This window comes from Pteropus alecto, unplaced genomic scaffold (assembly GCF_000325575.1).
Source record: "Pteropus alecto unplaced genomic scaffold, ASM32557v1 scaffold12, whole genome shotgun sequence".
Classification (NCBI taxonomy): Eukaryota; Metazoa; Chordata; class Mammalia; order Chiroptera; family Pteropodidae; genus Pteropus; species Pteropus alecto.
Genome location: NW_006432669.1, coordinates 452,793 through 471,191, shown reverse-complemented (window position 1 = coordinate 471,191; position 18,399 = coordinate 452,793). Strand labels below are relative to the sequence as shown.

Genomic DNA, 18,399 nt, shown 5'->3' with positions numbered 1-18,399 from the left:
ATGAAACAGATAAATTTACTGCAAGACAGATGAAGGAAATGCAGAAACCATATCGCCCCTTATCAGAGGCCTGGCATATCTGAGCATTGTCTACTGGGAAATCAAAAAGAATATTTGAAAATGTACAGAATAAGAAGTGGCATTTTTTTTTTTCCAAAACATTTTAGGAAAGAATGTTTTGGAGGCAGGAGAAGAGGTAACTTGGAAATGAAAGGGATCTCTTGGAGGCCTGGTGGAAAAGGAGTTAAAAGATATTTCTTCATCTATAGCCATACCATCCTGAATGTGCCCGATCCCGTCTAATCTCAGAAGCTAAGCAGGATCGGGCCCGGTTAGTACTTGCATGGGAGACCACCTAGGAAGACCAGGTGCTTCCTAGGCATTTAAAAAAAAAAAAAAATTCAATCATGAGATCAGAAGGAATAGCAATACCTGCCTTCCAAAAAATTACAGCATTGATTATGGAACCTACCTATTATATATCAGCAGAAGGACATTTGGAACCTCTCAAAGTTTAGTAAGTCACCCAAAATACTTATAACTGTCTACATACAAACATAACTCTGGTAAGGAAAGTAAAACATTAAAAAACAAACAAAAGTAAAAAAAGTGACATCCATGGAAGTTACTATAAGAAAACAAAACAGAAAATGAGAATTAAAACATTTCAGTTGATTAAAAGTCTCCCTGCCATCTTCTAAAAAAAATAGTGTATTCCACACTCTGAATTCTGAATTAAATATGCTTAAAGGAACATTTCAAGGTAAAAAAAAAAACTAGTCAAACAAAATCAAACATTAAAGCAGAAATTCAGAATCTCATTATAAAATTGAGTAAAAATGAGATATATAAAAAAAGTGTCCAATTTCAACAATGAAAATAAAACTTTAAAAAAAACTAGAAACTTACAAAATGATCTAGCTAATAGACTTGATAAAAAGTATATCAAAAAAAATTGAAAATCAGCCTTAGAATTGAAGTGAAATGAAGTAGAAAAGACAAGATAAATATAGACGATAGGCCATGAAGTTCCAAGGTTTATATAACTAGAGTCCCAATGTATGTATAACTGGAGTCTCTAAAATCAAAACAAAACTATTTGTTGTAATTATAATAAAAAAAAATTCCCTAGAATATAGTTATTCAAAACTGCATCTTGAGAGCATCTTACATTCCTCTGTGTATGTAGGTGTAATGGTATGTATGTGGGTATGGTACATATGAATAAAGATGAATATTATATGGAAGTTTATTGAATAATTCAAGTTTTCTGTAGAGTTTAATATTTCAATATGAAATCTGGTTAAAGTAGTGAATGTTACAACTATGAGTAAGATATTTCACAGAGATAGTTATAAAATTTTAATGACAGTGTTCTTCCCATAAATAATAGTAATAATAGCACAATCCTTACTTTGTATTAGGCACTGCTATTCTAAGCACCTAGTATATAGTATGTCATTTAAACTTCACAATAACACTATAAGGTAGGAAATATTTCCATTTTACAGATGAAGACACTAAAGCACCGAAAAGTTAAGGGGTTTATTAAAGATTATATAGTTAATGAAGAAAGGATCAACTAGTTTAATAGGCTTAAGCTTCTCTTTTAAAAGTCACAAATGGCATGTTTATGTATTCTGCTGTAATTGCAGTATCGACACTGATTTACACAGGATTTTATTATATCTAATATACATATATGTATGTATATTTACATACATTCATGAATGCATACATACATGTACACACATATACACACATCATCAAAACAAGGAGCGGATATCTATACTCCTTGTTTCTGATGTGCATCTTTAAGACAATAGGCCAAGCCACGTAGTTCAGGATAAAAGGCTAGGAAACAAAGCAAATATACCTTGTTTATATGACAGTGGTTAGTGTTAGAAGTTTGATGTTCAGGAGCCAGATGTAATTGGTGGGTTAACTCAGCAATATTGAGATAAAATTTGTATTTATTCAGTCCATATTAACACGCATTTATTGAGTGCATACGTGCTATGCATTGTGGTAGAAGCCAGGATTACACTGATGATTGATTAAATAATTCTGTTTGCCTTCAAACATCTCATGGACTATGTAAAGAATTATGATACAATATGACCACTGTTCCGGATATTAAAAATTACCAAATTATGAGAGTCCAAAGGACTCTGTGCCACATCATTAGTTGTCAGTGAAAGTTTTAGTTAAAAAAAAATTAATTCAGCCTGGAGAATAAATTAAGAATTTAACAAAAGTGGCACTCTTTATATCTGTGTTTCATTAAAATAGATGTTTTTATGTTAATGACTTGGGAAATCTAAATTCATAAGTGTTGCGAACATGAAGAAATGCTATTACTTCTGCAATGGAGGCAGAGAACGATTTATTGAAGAAAAAAAAAGACAAGGATAGTCTCTCTAATTGCTCCTATGTACCCAATGAACATCTTGACCCAGGATTTATTTGCAAAAAAGATTTATAAGATTTAATTTTATTTAGTTAATATTTTTTAAATCGACATGACCTGATTTTAGTTAAGTATGACTAGAGGAGATGTCAAGGAATCATTAATGTCAGAAATGGGGGAACAGCCTTAGAATACTGAGCTTAAAATATATGTAAACTTATCATGAAACTCTCAACAAAAGTAATAAAATTAGGGACCTCTCAGAATTTCCATCTATATGCAAACTGAGGATTAGATAATCTGATGATAATGGCCTTTGTTACTCCCTTCACTGGCTGAAAACAATTAAATGCATTTCAGTGGAGCCCACATTATCTTTTGAGTTGAGGTATTTAAGACCCATTTCTGCCTGTGAACCAAAGCAAATTTAGCAAATCTAACTTTCAGAGTAGCCACAGGAGAAACTCTCACCCTTTCTGGAACAACTGTGAAATGGATACTTTCTAGCATTGGAGGTAAAAGAACTACAAAGATTAATTTCTGGGCTTTTCTCTTCTGTGACTGATAATTCTTCCATTGTTTTTAACTACTATTTTCTTGTCAAAAGTCCATTGACCAATTTGTCCTTCTCCACCTACAATGATAATCAGTTCTTGCTTTAAGATTTGCTCAGTGTTTTCCTGCACTAAGACACCCTCTGATTTGAAATGTTTCCTTCTGATGTATTTTCTGGCTGTTTAGTTTTTGTTTTTGTTTTTTTTTTTAAATATTGTTGTAATTACACTGATAGAAATTATTCATGTTGCTAACAGACTAGTACTTTTTTTCCTGTTTGTGTTGATTATTCTGTAAATAATAATTCACCTAAGACTGTGTTCACTGAAAAATAATTTTGACTGGGTGTTTCATCACCAAAAAAATTTATTTGGGGGAAAAAGGAAGGCTTGCAACCCAGTACATGCAGACATGGCAAGCCATGTGCACACACTTCCCTGTGTGCCAAGATATTTATAAAAGGAAAAAAGGAAGTTAAGAGGTGGGCACTTACAATCATAGAGCTATACTGTAAACAGAGTTCTTCCTGTACAGTTCTTGAATTATGTAGAGGATTAAATAAAGTGGGAGAATTTTCGCCAAACCCCCCAACCCCCCGCCCCGCCGTAAACCCTACTTCCTCCCATGGACCCTCCTGACTGATTATGTCTTTAGAGCAAATACATTACAATTGTATTATAAAATAGTTCTAGTTACATTAAAAAATGTTGAGATTATTAAGGACACTATTCTTAATCCTCAAAAAAGCGTATGATAGGATACAAATAATTAACTACCTTTGATTATCGTTCTTTGTAAGAAAATTACTTCAAGTAATCCAATGAGCACATTTTATTTTATTTATTGTTTAATGCAAATTAAAAAGTAGTTTTTTTATTGTAACATTAATTAATGAAATCCAGTAAGGTTCAGGTGTACCCAATGAGCCCATTTTAAAGAGACACTTTCTCCAGAGTTGGATTCATGCCCCTCCATTTGGTCATTGCAGACCAAGGTCAGAGAGGAAAATTATTTCTATTTAATAACTATCTACAAAATCAATGCAATAAGTAAAGCAGATAAACAAAACACACTAAAAATATGCAGTTGAAATTCTAAAAATTGTACATTAGGATTGTTTAATGAAAAGACAAAGGAGTGACATTATTGTCTTTAAGAATATTAAAGGTCATTACCAAGAAAATGTCTACCCTTGTTCTCTATTTCCAAAAGGAGAGTGAGCTAAGTACTCACCTGTTTGATGGCAGGGAGCCAGATTCAAAGACCTATGATGACTTCCAGCTCTAAGATTATAGAAAATGTCTTGCTTTAAGAGTATTGAAATATACATAGGCTATCAAAAAGGTTGAGACTACTCGTAGAATGATTTCAGGATATTTTTAGTGATTCTCTTTAATGCATATGAATGAAGCTATTACCCTTTCATAAGGGAAGCGGGTACTTTTGATTATTTGTCTACCAGTGGTGATTTACTTACATTCTTGTTCAGTGCAGGCTGTCGGGAATGCTAGGGGCAAGCAAACTTAACTGATTCACTTGGGATTTGAACTTAGAACCCTTGATTTATTAGTACTAAACAAAATAAGCTAGCTACCTAAAACATACCACACAATAATATCTAAGAGTAAAATATAAGCAATTTAGTTTCCAATGCATATTTTGTTGGGAGAAAAGAAATTAGAAATAATAAATTATTGAGCCTTCCTCAAGGTCCTGAGTCTATAAAGGAGGCTTATAGAAGAAGAAAGATGTGGACATATTCTACCATACTTGATAATTGAATCTTTTCGAATAGTGCAAAGGTTTTAGGATCCAAACTAAAATGATTGAAGTATAAAGAAAAGGTTATTTTCTTTCTGACCTGATTTGCTGATGCAAAATGCAACCCACTGATTCTTTTTCATTAAGCCACTAGCCACCATGGTAACCACTTTATATTATTGCTCAACCTGGTCAGCAGTTGAGCCAGTTTTCAAAGGGTAATGGCTTTAGAATAGCATTGACAAAAAGAATTCTCCAATAAAAGATAAGTATTTTCCAGAAGGAAAAGACTTGGCTTGAAGCCTTCCTGTTTAGTGTGAAAAGCAAAAGATAAATCAAATATATTCCCACTGTGGAGCAAGTAAAAGAAAGTAGTGTATTTTTGTAGGCATAGAAATGGAAATTAAATAACCCATATATCTTATGCCTGCAAAGTGAGGAAACCTTGGAGAGCAGATACATTTACTTTCTGTAGGACTTAAAGTACTGATTTTACTTCAGAGAGAGGAAAAAAAAAAAAAAACCTGAGCAAATAGAAGACACTGGAGTATAGCAATAAGGAGCAGTAGCAGAGTTCCAATCTCGTCCAAATGAAGTGAGTGCTATACCAGAGGGAGTTGAGATAAAAATGCGGCTGAAATGTTTTTTCACCAAGAGAATGAGTAGATAATACAATAACTTCTTTCTACCTGAGGTTTCTAGCATTCTACACAATGGGGGAAGACATTCTTGCAATTTTATAAATGCTTCCCAGAGGAAAGAACATGATACAACATGGATGCCTTTTATAAATGTCAAATAAATACATTACTAGGTTACAGAGTATATAGAAACTGGGCAAGGTTGCTAATAGAATATTAATATTGAATGTCCTTTTGAGAATAACAATTTTTCCTTTAAGTGGAGAAAATTTTTCTTCAGAGCTATGAAAAGTTCACTCAGGCCTCAAGAATCCTTGATTTGGGCTCAGATGAATCATCTGAGGGGCAGAAGGACTAGGAAAGACAGAAGAGAAGCTGGCCAAGTTCCCCACTGCCTTTGATCTCAATAGGGGCCAGTAAACCCATTAAGGCATTTCTCTTTTTCTCTGAGCCCTGGTGAGTAGAGCCTGAGTGACAGACTGTGAACCTGCAGTCTTTAACAGGCCCCTCACTTTCATACTTGACTATTTGGTTCTCTAGAATCCTTATGAGTCCTGTCAGTCAGCTTCCTTAACCTGGAGTAGATTCAGAAAATTTCTGGTGTTTAATTAGTTTAATGCAGAAGAAAAATTGAATCTTTGTCTTATTTTCAACATCTCTAAAATGTGAAAATTACATTTAATTTATAATCTGTCTAATTCTCAACTTTGATGTCAGGGCAATACCCTTTCTTACTGGCTGGGTGCTAAAGGAAGGAAAAAAACCTCACACCCACTTTTTTGAGGCCCATTTCTAATTGTGACTTGCTCATATTTGGCCATATACATATTTACAAGTTAGAATTCTTATACAAAAGTACAGAAAATTCATATTTATTTATTGTCTGCATTGTTTCAGTGTATGAGAGTATTACATATTATCTTTATTTTATATGTATGCAACTTACATCAATATGATTACTAAGAGGCAGAGCTGAAGTTTGAACTGAGCTTTGCCCCTTCTGATTCACTACATGCATAGAAGGCGGGAAGAATAAGGGATGGAAAGTGTGCAACTAAGATAGCTAATAGCCAGCTGTTCACACCAGTTCTCTAAAGTACAAATTTCAAATGCTCTTTCCAACAGTGAAAACATCATTCTTAGTATAGCAATGAAATTAACACCAGACATGAAGTCAATTGAGCTCCTTCTTAGTAACAAATTAACTATCCCAACTCAGTTTTCCTTTTTGCAAATTGAAAATAAAACCTACATGAAGTGGAAGAAATAAGGATTTTGAAGTCCCTTTGTGAAATTGACCAAGTGACTCACTTTCTGAGCTTCATAATTTAAACTTGGGTCTAAGAAATTACCTATAAATATTAAGGCATAAACTTTAGTTTGTGGATTTTATTTTAACTATTGTGTTTCTTAACAGCATTTTGTTGTTTTTTGAAGTCTTTTCTTTTTTCTGAATATACAGTATGTCTGTCAGGACTAGGCTAGGTTATGCTGAGGTAACAAATCATACTAATACCTCAGTTGCTTACAGGAGTAAAGGATGCTTCTCACTCATGTTCATTGTTAGTCAGCTGAGCCCTGGTCCACATTATTTTTGCTTGAGAACCCAGAGTAGTAGAATCTCTGTCTGGAACATTACCATTATTGCAGCAGTGGGAAAAGAGATACGGTAAACTCCAAACTGCCTCTTAAAGCTTCTACCCAAAAGTGACATGGTGTCGCTTCTACCCACATTTTATTTGCTCGGCAAGTCGCGGAAGTCTTCATAGATATCCCTGCCACAAAGGCAAAAATTATTGTTCTCATGTTTTACACACACACACACACACACACACACACACACACACACACACACACACACAGCTTGCCCTAGGGAACACAGAAAAAAGTCATAATCTCTACCCTGAGGAGTCCTCAGTTTAGTGAAAAAGACAGGTATATTGTGCTTCATTTGTCTAATTAAAGAATTTGAAGTAAAAGAATAGAGATAAGTATTTTTATTTTCTCTTTATTAAGACCTTGGTGATACTCTAGATCATGCCTTTTTAATTTTTTTTTATTCTCTGGTATTTTTTAAGGGCCATCTTAGTCATATCTATCTTGCTGCATGATCAGCGAAACATAGTTATCAATCTTCAAAATGTTAAAACCACAATTAACAGGTCTAACTTTCTCAATCATTCAAGGTGGAAAACAGAACCACTCATAGAAGGGAATATCGTCTCTGAGCTATTGTAGCAGTAATCAAATATTATCACTTTGCCAACTAAAATAATTTAGAAATGAATTCTAATTTGAAGCAACTACGACACTATTTCAAATTGAATTATTTTAAATTCTAGTATGACTAGTTTCACCATTAATTTATAATTATAAACCTAGTATGTAGTTTTGAGCTTACATAGCTCTGAAGTATGTGATATTGAATTAAAATGTGCTATCTGTGTCCACTTTGCTTACGCCTCTTCTTGAAATCCAAGGTAACCTAAATTCTTTTCTGTATTTGACCATGAATTAGCAGAGAAAATGCTCCAAGTCCCATCTTCCATTCTCTGTTTTGAAACTTTCTCCATCTGCCCTCTTACATATTTAATCTATAGTCTTTGCAATGTCAAGTCACCCTTCTGCCTAGCATCCTTTTCACAGGTGACTTAGGTAGTAGTTTCATGTGCTTTTCTACTTGTGATATAGCACTTCACTAGGTTGTTGCCTCATTTACCAGATCTGTGCCGTGATCAGAGCCTATATTATGTGATGCCATTCTCCAAACTCTTGAAAAGTGTAGTCCTGGACCTGTGATGGTCTTATTGTTCAGGAGATATTTCCCACTTACATTTTCCAAGCAGGTGGCAGGCTTACACTTCTCTGCTTCCTTTAAAGTTAGATGTGGCCATGTAGTGTACTTTGGCCAGTGAACTATGAGCAGAATGAACATCTGTCATATGTTTTTGGGAGTTTTAAGAGCCATTGCAAAATTTACATTCCCAACTTCCTGCTCTAGTCCTCAGTCAAGTTGGGGCCTCCATCATTCTGGGTCCTTGACTGACTATGAAAGCAGAGCCTGCTTGCAAACCTTCATTGGACTTTTAGTGTGTATGAGAAATTGATGTCTGCTATTTTTAAGCCACTGAAATTTTGTGGGGTTGTATTATAATGTCACAATTATACAACCTATTCTGACAGCTGTAAGCCTTAAATGACAAATGATTTAGTGCTTTTTGTTTGGGATGACGAACCACAAAGTATCATTCTCTCGTGCTTGGTTATTCGTAAACATGTTCTACAATGAGAGTTTAGAATCTATCAATTTTTATTTAAATTTTTTCATATTCTCACATCATTAAAAAAGATAAACCCTCAATGCAGAATTCTGTCCCTGAGTAGAACAAAATTCCTAAAAAGGTAATTTTTTAACATGCTCAGATTAATACCATGTTTAAGTTTCTTCCAAAAAAATTATCTGTAGAGAATTCTGGTGCCAGAATGATTGTATCTCTAAGAAATACCTTGGCATTTACAAGGCCAACATAAACTTGGTATTCGAATTTGAAGATCATTCTCAGAGCATAAGATTAAAAGAAAGCTTTGAAAGTTTCAGCTGGTATATATCAGCATGTCCTTTTTAATAATGGGAGGGAAAAAAGCTGAAGGCTCACAACTTTGGTATTTTATATAAAGCAATAATATTATTTATCCCCAGATCACTGATTTTTATCGGTCTTAAGTCAATTTGCTAAGGTTTTTGATGGCTTTTATGAAAAAGTAGGTGGTCTGCAGTGAACATAATATCAGATAGGCAGATGTGTACGTCATAAAAGCCAGGTTTAAAAGGTTTAGTCTGTGTGGCTATATAAAAGGAACTAAAGGCTAAAGGAAAGTGACTGAATAAATCATGCCACTAGACAGTTAACTTAGGCAGAAAATGGCCTGAAGCACTTGCTTAGAACACTCTTCTTTATCACTTTTACCAAATATATAAAATTTCAAATCCAGGATTTACCTTCAAAATTCTCTAAGACAGTGATCATCAACTTTCAGCTTATTACCTTTTATTAACCCTGTGATTGTCTGCTTTTTTGTTTTTATAGGCTGATGAAGGGGTAGAGAGATTGGTAAAACATTCAAACTCCCTGGCTCCACCACTGGGAATTTCATATTTAGTGGATCTCTGGTGGGCACCAGAAATCTTATTTTCAAGATCGTTATGATATAAAAGACTTTGATTCTAACCTAATTAAGAATAAGATCCAGGCCAATGGAGCATCTTCCATGTAGCAGGTGTTCTATTTGTGTTTGTAAAAGTGGGCAAATATATACTTACACATTCAGATGAATATCTATCTACCTTCTTGCTGTATTAATGTTTTTATTTCTATTGAAATAAATTAATTGAAAACAGTTGAAAACTGATTATGCATGATTAGCTATAAAAACTTGTTAAAAATTTGTACATTTTGAGAACTTTGACACATTTCTTGACTCCTGTTTTGGTTTTTGCGCTTTTAAAATATGGCTTAATAATATCTACTTGAGACAATTTTAGTTCTAGGAGTAGAAAAAGCTTAATTTCCTTTGCTTCGATTTAACTGTCTTACTGCCTCAAAATCTAAGTGCTTTCTCCTGATGGTCTAACTTCTTTCAAAACCATCTATTCCCTTGTTCTATTTTTTGAGGCTTTATCCCCTTTCTCTTTAATTTTTTTTCAGTTGGACAAACAGCAATATTGATAAAAATTATTTAAATGTAATCACCATCATCTAAAACCAGAAGTAGTGTTATAGCATTTAAGTGGTAGAAGCCCAAAGTTCATATAAATATAATTTAGTGGAACATAATAAATAACACATTGGCACTTCTAAATAGGAAAAAAAATACTGTAAATAAAATGATATCTACAAATACCTAACTTTGAAAATGTTTATACAAACATTAAAAGTTTATAAATAATATTTATGCTTTAAACATTTCCACTAATTTTTAAAATATACCAGCTTATCACAATTCGTGTCAGGAGAATGACAAACTATTCGAAGGAAGAATCTCCTATACAGCTCCCCGAAGAACTTCTAAATCTCTAAATATATTAAAAATAGAATCTTAAAAAAAGAGTGATATTGTCACGTCCGTGATTATATCTTGATCAGTTCTACATATGTTTTTCTTTATAGCTGATTATGAAATTTTGATTTCTCACTAGTTATTTTAGACTGATTGAAGGTGAACATTGCTGAAAGCAAAAACAAACATTGGCAGGAAAAGGGGATGGGGCTTGACAGTGGCTTCAGCAGCACCAAAGTATAAGAAGTGGTTTATATGAGCCCTTACAGCATCCCAAAGTAAATTCTGCGAAACTGTATGAAGTAAAGTGTATACTCAACTATATCTCATTACTAAATTTTAGCTAAATCAAACTCCTGAAAATATAAGATAATGTTTTCAGGTAAGAACAAACTTTTTTTACTTGTCATTAAGATTCCCCCCCCACTTTTTTTACCCCCAAGTGCTTTTAAGGATGTTAATCATCATTAGTATTAGTAGCAGCACCATCAACATTATCATCATTATCATTGCCAGTGTACTGATGAAATTTCAGTATGTTCATTGCATATTTGGAGCGAATAAAACAAGCATATGCCCTTACTTCTAGAAGACTACTTTTTGTAATTCCACATTTTTTAGATATAATTTACGTGTAATATAATTCAGTCATTTTTATATGTATAGTTTTGTGAATTTTGACAACTGTATATAGTTTTATAACAACCCCCAAAACGTCTCATGTCCATTTGTAGTCCTCTCCTCCTCCAACCCCTAGTACCTAGCAATTATTGATAGATTTGTCCCCATAGTTTTACATTTTTCAGAATGTCAAATAAATGAAATCATACCATACATAGCGTATTGTGTCTGGAGTGTTTCAGTTACCATAATACTTTTTACATTCATTCACTCTGTGTCACATCAATAGTTTATTCATTTTTATTGCTTAGTAGTTTTACATTTTATGGTTATTCCATAATTTGATATTTGGGTTGTTTTTCAGGTATGCACATTTGAGTAAAGCTGATATAAAATTTTGTATACAAGGCTTTGCATCCAACTGAAAGCATTTAAATTATGATTTTAACTCAATGCTACATGAATATGCCAAGAATATATAGGGCCTTAAAATTTTTGATTGAAGAATGATTACTTCAATAACAATGTTTTATATAATATATATAGAACAGTAATATGTTAAGACATAGGCTGAACTGTTTGTTATCACATATACATGAATTACATAGTAACATTTATCCAATTAATAAAAACAATCATCAAAAGTACAGGTATGGAAAAAACTACAAAAGAACCACCTTTTATTATTACTAACATTATATATATTACAATGACAATGTTCAGATTCCTAATTTCTACTTCTTTTCTATTTTTTTTTTAAATGCCTACAGCACCTGGTATTCCTAGGTGGTCTCCCATCCAAGTACTAACCAGGCCCAACCCTGCTTAACTTCTGAGATCAGACAAGATCAGGCACATTCAGGGTGGCATGGCTGTAGACAACTTTTTTCCTGTTTTTAACTTGGCTCTGTGTTTTAGGCTATATAAGACTCTAACTGAATAAGAGAATCATTATGTTTACATAGTGCCAAGAAAATTAAAGAATTTGACTTGATATGATCAGTTCTGCAAACACGTTCTGAAAAATGAGAAGACGCGAGATTTCTATTCTTATACATGGTGATGGGATCCATATTTCCTCAGTTAGCTTTTTTTCTCTTCTGCTGCTGACCAGGGAAAGAAAAAGACTTCCATACACAAGAATGTTAATCTATCATTACATAGGTTCCTTTAAAAAGACAAAGTTATGTAATAAAGACATACTATTAACAGTTTCTTCAGAACTCACTGCTTAAATTATTGGGAGCTAACCTAGGCTGGACTGGCCTTACAGGTATTTTGAAATAGGCATATACTTACATTGCAAGGAGCTAAGATTATGGAGAAACTTGTGGTCCTTCTACCAGTTCATCCCATAATCCCTAGATAAATTCTTCTTCAAGTCATCAAGAGCTTCAGTACCCATCTTTATACTGAGTGTTTTGATTAACGATATGTTCTCTACTATTTTGGAAACCCGTAAGTTCTGAAATTTAAAGCAATACTATAATAAAATTGTACAACAATGTTATAATTCTCTAAGGGATTCTGTATTTGTTTTGATTATGGCTGATGAAGTATGAATTTGTCATTTGAATTAAGCTAGTAACTAAAAAGAGCTGAACATATGAGCATTTATCTTACATACTCTGATAATGTGATTATGTCACATTGTGTTCAATGTTTATTTCTTTGGTGTTTTTTTTTTTCATTAATATTATGTTACAATATTCATTCTGCTTACACATGGGAAAATGGCACCCTCTGGAATGTACCTAAGTCTTCTGTGTAGTTCTTGAGGCTACTCACTGCAGCAAATTTTGGTTTGATCACTAGTCTAACATTACAAAGTTGGAATAAATATACATGGCCTCTATGGAGCTAGAAGAGTTCTTCACTGATCCAAGGTTATTAAGTGTACTCCAGGGCCTCTGAAGATGTGCACTTTAGCTAGAGCAGCCTCTAATTCATGTCATCTTGAGGGGTAACCTTAGGTCTGTTGGGGTTCTAATTTTTTTCCATCCCAAGATCAAAGACTTGATAGGCAGTTTATAACTAACTGCCAGAGCGGACATCAATCTAAAATTTTCATTTTTAGTAAGCTGCTCTTCTCCCTACTTTATTTCACAGAAGTATAGAAACCATTTGTCCTGGAAAACATGTTCACGGAAGTGCATGGCATTATTTTCATCAAAAACAAGCAGTAAACCTTGGCATTCTTTGAAAATATTCAAGATAGCTCCAAGACTCACTAGTATCAGAGATATTACCAGTTTCGGTTCACAGAGGTCTTTTAAATAGTCCACAAATAAAAAATGGAGGATAAAAGTTTTATAATGTCAGTTCCTTTTACCACACCCTCCTAACTTTGTCTATAAGCTTGTGTATATTGCAACATGGTAAGTGACACTTCACATTCTCTCTACATTAAACTTTAGAGCCCACTGTCATTGCCCATGTGAAGTCATTACTTATAGCCCTCGATTGACAGGAAAATTGTAATAGTGAGTATTTATAGAACTAACAGCTCCAGCTATCATGGTCACTATAAGGAAGCACAAAGAATCCATGAAGTCTTTTTAAAGTGTTTACTAAATTTAGAAATCAAGGCTTCAGTGCATTTTTTTCCCTTGGGTACGACAGTTTGAGAATGAGCATATTTGACTTTTGCTTAGAAGCATCTAAGTTAAGCAGTTATTTTGTGATTTCTGCAAAGCTTTTGGTTTCCAGGCATAGTTTGTGGTAGCCTTGACAGCTGTAAGAAGTTCTGTTAAAATAATAACTTTTTATTACTGGTAGAGGCTTTGAATTCACTTGTTAAGTAAAAAACAACAACAAAAAACAAACAAAAAAAAACATTCTTCTGCTGTGTCTGGAAATCAAAGATTCTGCAAAGCCTTGACAAAAAAATAAATAAGTTTTGAGTTGGAGAAAGAAAATATGAACTCTATGTTTACCGGTAAGAATAGTGTTTCTTTTCTTTCTTTTTTTTACATAACGATGAAAGATTTATCACAATTTATTGTAATTACTTTAATCACAAGAATGTTTTCTGAATGAGTTGTGAGATTTCTGGAATTGGATTTTTAATATGATTAGATTTAAAGAAACTAATGGCTCGATGTCCAATGGTAAGGGGACATTGGCCTCACAGGGAGTTCCCTATGATCAGTTTACTAATGAAGAGAACTTTGGCCTGGTTTACAGATCATACAAATGGTTCTGTATGATATGCAAGCACTACCTAAAAATAGACAACTGTAACACTACAGTTTCTTTCTGGAACATCCCTGAAGAACAATAGTGAAGAGAATTCCTTCTAGTTGGTAGAATTTGAGCTATATGCAAAGTTGTTTATTTTTCTTAAAAGAAGAAGTGGCCCTGTGTATGAATGTTTATTGATTTATAGGCTGTGGCCTGTAATCTGATTCAATTGTAAGTGACTTGGAAGGAACATGATTAGAAAATTGAAATTAAGAAAGTCTGGAAAAAATGTATGTAGATAGACCTCTCTGATGCGCAAAGAATATGAAAATGTTTGCATCTTATGTGAATGCTCAGCAAAGTGTTACCTCAGTGGAAAAAAATTTTAATAAGTGGTTAGGATGAGCTATCCTTTGCATACCAGTCAGCTTTCTTCCCAGGCATTTTTGTCATTGCCTAAGGGGCTCAGAACAAAGTGCCCATGGTGGCATGAATGGAGTTTATATATGAGCTCAGCACCATGAAACAATGAAACATCAATGCTAACCTGGGTACAGCGACTGGCGATTGCCCTTCTGTCCACAGAGGCCAACACTGAGTCCCCAGTACGGCACCATTCTCTGGGTCACTCAGCTAGCTACCTAGTAAGAGGTTGATTACATTAGACTACTTTTTAAAAAATATTTTATTTGTCTGTTAAAAGTGGCATATGGTATTATATTAGTTTCAGATGTACAACATAGTGATTAGACATTTATATAAATTGCAAAGTGATCACCTCAACAAACCTAGTACCATATATATTTATTACAATATTGTTGACTGTTTCTTATCCTATACTTTACATCCCCATGACTATTATTTAACTACCAATTTGTACTTCTTAATCTTTCTGTTTATTTACCCATCCTCCAGCACCCTTCCCATTTGGCAATCATCAAAATACTCTATCTCTGAATTTCTGTTTTGTTTATTTTGTTCTTTAGACTCCCACATAAGTGAAATCATATGGTATTTGTCTCTTTGACTTATTCCACTTAGCACAATACCCTCTAGGTCCATCCATGTTGTTACAGATGGCAAAATTTCATTCTTTTTATGGCTGAGTAACATTCCACTGCATATATGAACCACCTCTTCTTTATCAATTCATTTATTGATGGACACCCAGTTTGCCTCCATGTCTTGGCTGTTGTAAAAAATGCATTAATAAACATGGATGCACATGTCCCTTCAAAGTAGTGTTTTATGTTTCTTTGGATAAATACCCAGAAGTGGGATGACTGGGTCCTTCTTTATCTCTTGTTATAGCCTTTGTTTTAAAGTGTATATATGCCTTACTGTTAAAATGTACAGCTGAAACTTACTGGATTTCATTAACCAATGTCACCATAAAAATAAAATAAATTAGAAAATATACTGGGGAAAAATAATAAAGTATATTTTGTCTGGTATGAGTATTGCCACACCAGCTTTTGTTTGTTTTCATTTTCATAAAATATCTTTTTCCATCTCTATACTTTTAGTCTGTGTGGGTCTTTTGATCTGAAGTGAGTCTCTTGTAGACAGCATATGTAAGGATCTTGTTTTCTTATCCATTCAGCCACCATGTGTCTTTTGATTGGAGCACCTAATCCATTTACACTTAAAGTAATTGTTGATAGATATTTAGTTATTGCCATTTTATTCATATTTTTTATCTTTTTTCTTAAGTCTCTAATGTTCTTGTTAATACTGGTTTGGTGTTGATGACCTCTTTTAACTTTTTCTTGTCTGGGAAGCTCTATCTCTCCTTTAATTCTAAATAATAGCTTTACTGGGTACAGTAGTCTTGGTTGTAGGTCCTTGCCTTTTATCACTTTGAATATTGCTTGCCAATCCCTTCCAACCTACAGAGTTTCTCTTGAGAAATCAGCTGGCAGTTATATTGGAGCTCTCTTGTAGATAACTAATTGCTTTCTCATGCTGCTTTTAAGATTCTCTCCTTGTCTTTGACCTTTGGCATTTTAATGATGATGTGTCTTAGTATGTGTCTGTTTGGGTTCATCTTGTTTGGGACTGTCTGCTTATATGTCTATTTGCCTAGCCAGATTAGGGAAGTTTCCCATCATTATGTCTTCAAATAGGTTTTAAATTCCTTGCTCTCTTTTGTGACCTTGCAGATCAAATGATATCACTATTTTGTTGCTTAAAGCAGCCACAAATTACCTGATATTCAAGAATATGAACCATAGATTCCAATTCTTAATGTAAGGACCATCAAAGAATTTGGCGAACATGTTTTAGTATCACAAGAGTCATACTATTGAAATATATATTTTACTTCTTCCCCTTCTTTCTCCATTCCAGGAATGTAGTATTTTATCTAAATAGAGAATTCCTATTTTTACTCTCTCTCATCCAAGTTAATGGAAAATACTCTGTCCAAGTAGCTAAACCCATTTTTTTAATGACAAAATAAGAGCTTGAAATCCACCCTTTTTGAGAATATGAAAGAATGTGCAATTTTTTCCATCTTTTTGATTTTGTTTTGTTTTAATTTTTAAAGCTCTTTATTCCTATGTAATAACCAAGTGAAGTTCAAAATTAACAATTATTGGCATCATTCAAGCACATAAAATCTCTTTGACTTAATATATCCACATAATTGGGAATGAGATAATAATGTAGCCTTGAATTACTAAAGTATTGGTTTGGCTTACTAATTTACTTTGCTATATAATATGTACATGAAATTATTTTTACAAATAGATGTAAGTAGTAATATAGACACTACCTTTGTTTTTTATGTCTTACAACTGAAGAGCAACAGTAAGTGAGTGTGGCTCTGAAAAGTTGTGTTAATGTTTTATTAAAAAACATTAATTTTATTAATAAAGTGATTATTTTAAGAAATTCTAAGTAAAATTTTAAAACACTTTGGTAGAGTGAATTAAGTATACCTTCCAAATGTTAATATTTTTATTTTACTTATGAAAAAGTAGACCAGTATTTATTTAACATCAATGCAGTAATATGTGCATGATATTTTAGATGCTTGTGCACATTAATATCTTATGTTTCGGGCATTAAATGCCACAGCACAGGTGATTTGCTTTATATAAAGCTATGCATAGGAAGTAAATGTTACTTTTGATTATGGTAGATAATGGTTATAATCAGTGAAATGAGAATCATAATTAAATATTTAATATAACATAAATACGCATTGAACTATACCACTTAAGGTTATGATTCAATAAATAAAGATTAAAAGTTTGTAATCCAAGACCATGTGTTAAATATTCAAGCCTAAAATATACTTTTAAAAAGTATGTAGGATTGTTAATTTTTGAATAAACATATACAGTAATAGGCGGAGGATTAGACATTCTTTGAAAAGGTCTCGCGATGTGTAGATGAATCTGATATATGAAGCTGAAGATTAAGTGAAAATAGGCTATAGGTTGTTTCTCCCCCTAGCAAAATAAAGGAAGCCTTTAAAATGAATATCGAAGATGAGCAAAGGGAGTTAGAATTCATGTGCTAGGAAATGAGAACCAGGATTCAACTTGGGAAATATTTCAAGTGTTTGAAAGGGGGAGATTATACATGAGAGGAGACTGAATGGCTAGAAAATAAACTGAAGACCTCTTTCATTGAAGAATTCAGCTGTCTCTTAATACCTTATGATCTACCAAATGCTTCTCCTAGCTGCTTAGTACCTATAGTGCCTGTATCTTTCCAAAGTTGAGTCAATATATTTGGGAATTGAGTGTTTTAGTTTGGATACCCCTGGAGCAGATCATGATGATGGGATACTAGTACAAGTAGTTTACTTGGTAGGTGAAGGAGGCCTTGGAGTAATGAAGTGAAGTAAGCAAGGGAAGGGACCAAAATATAGTGCATTATAAAGGCAACATTAGAAAACCAGCATTTATCTGACCCCTCAGATTCATGGCACAAGCAGGTCAATCAAAGAAGATACTTATACCCTACCTCCTCTCAGTCATTGGTTATGGATTCTTAACAGATATAAACATTTCTGATTTTTCTGGTCTACTTTGGTGAATACCTTCAGGCACAAAGATGCATATTATTGGCATAAGAGAATAAACTGGAGCACGCTGAAGTAAGAAGGCATAGAAAAAATGATGCACAGGTGCAGGCTAAATATTTTGCATTCATTTG

General features: G+C 33.4%; 1 non-coding gene and 1 pseudogene across 1 annotated transcript; one reads left to right on the top strand and one right to left on the bottom strand.

Moving 5' to 3' along the window:
- The first annotated feature begins 263 nt into the window (after positions 1-263).
- LOC112476300 lies at positions 264-380 on the top strand (annotated as a pseudogene).
- Positions 381-11,807: 11,427 nt separating this feature from the next.
- On the bottom strand, positions 11,808-11,926 carry LOC112476218. The gene has a single exon (XR_003045004.1). It is a non-coding gene; the product is annotated as a 5S ribosomal RNA (ribosomal RNA).
- Positions 11,927-18,399: the final 6,473 nt, after the last annotated feature.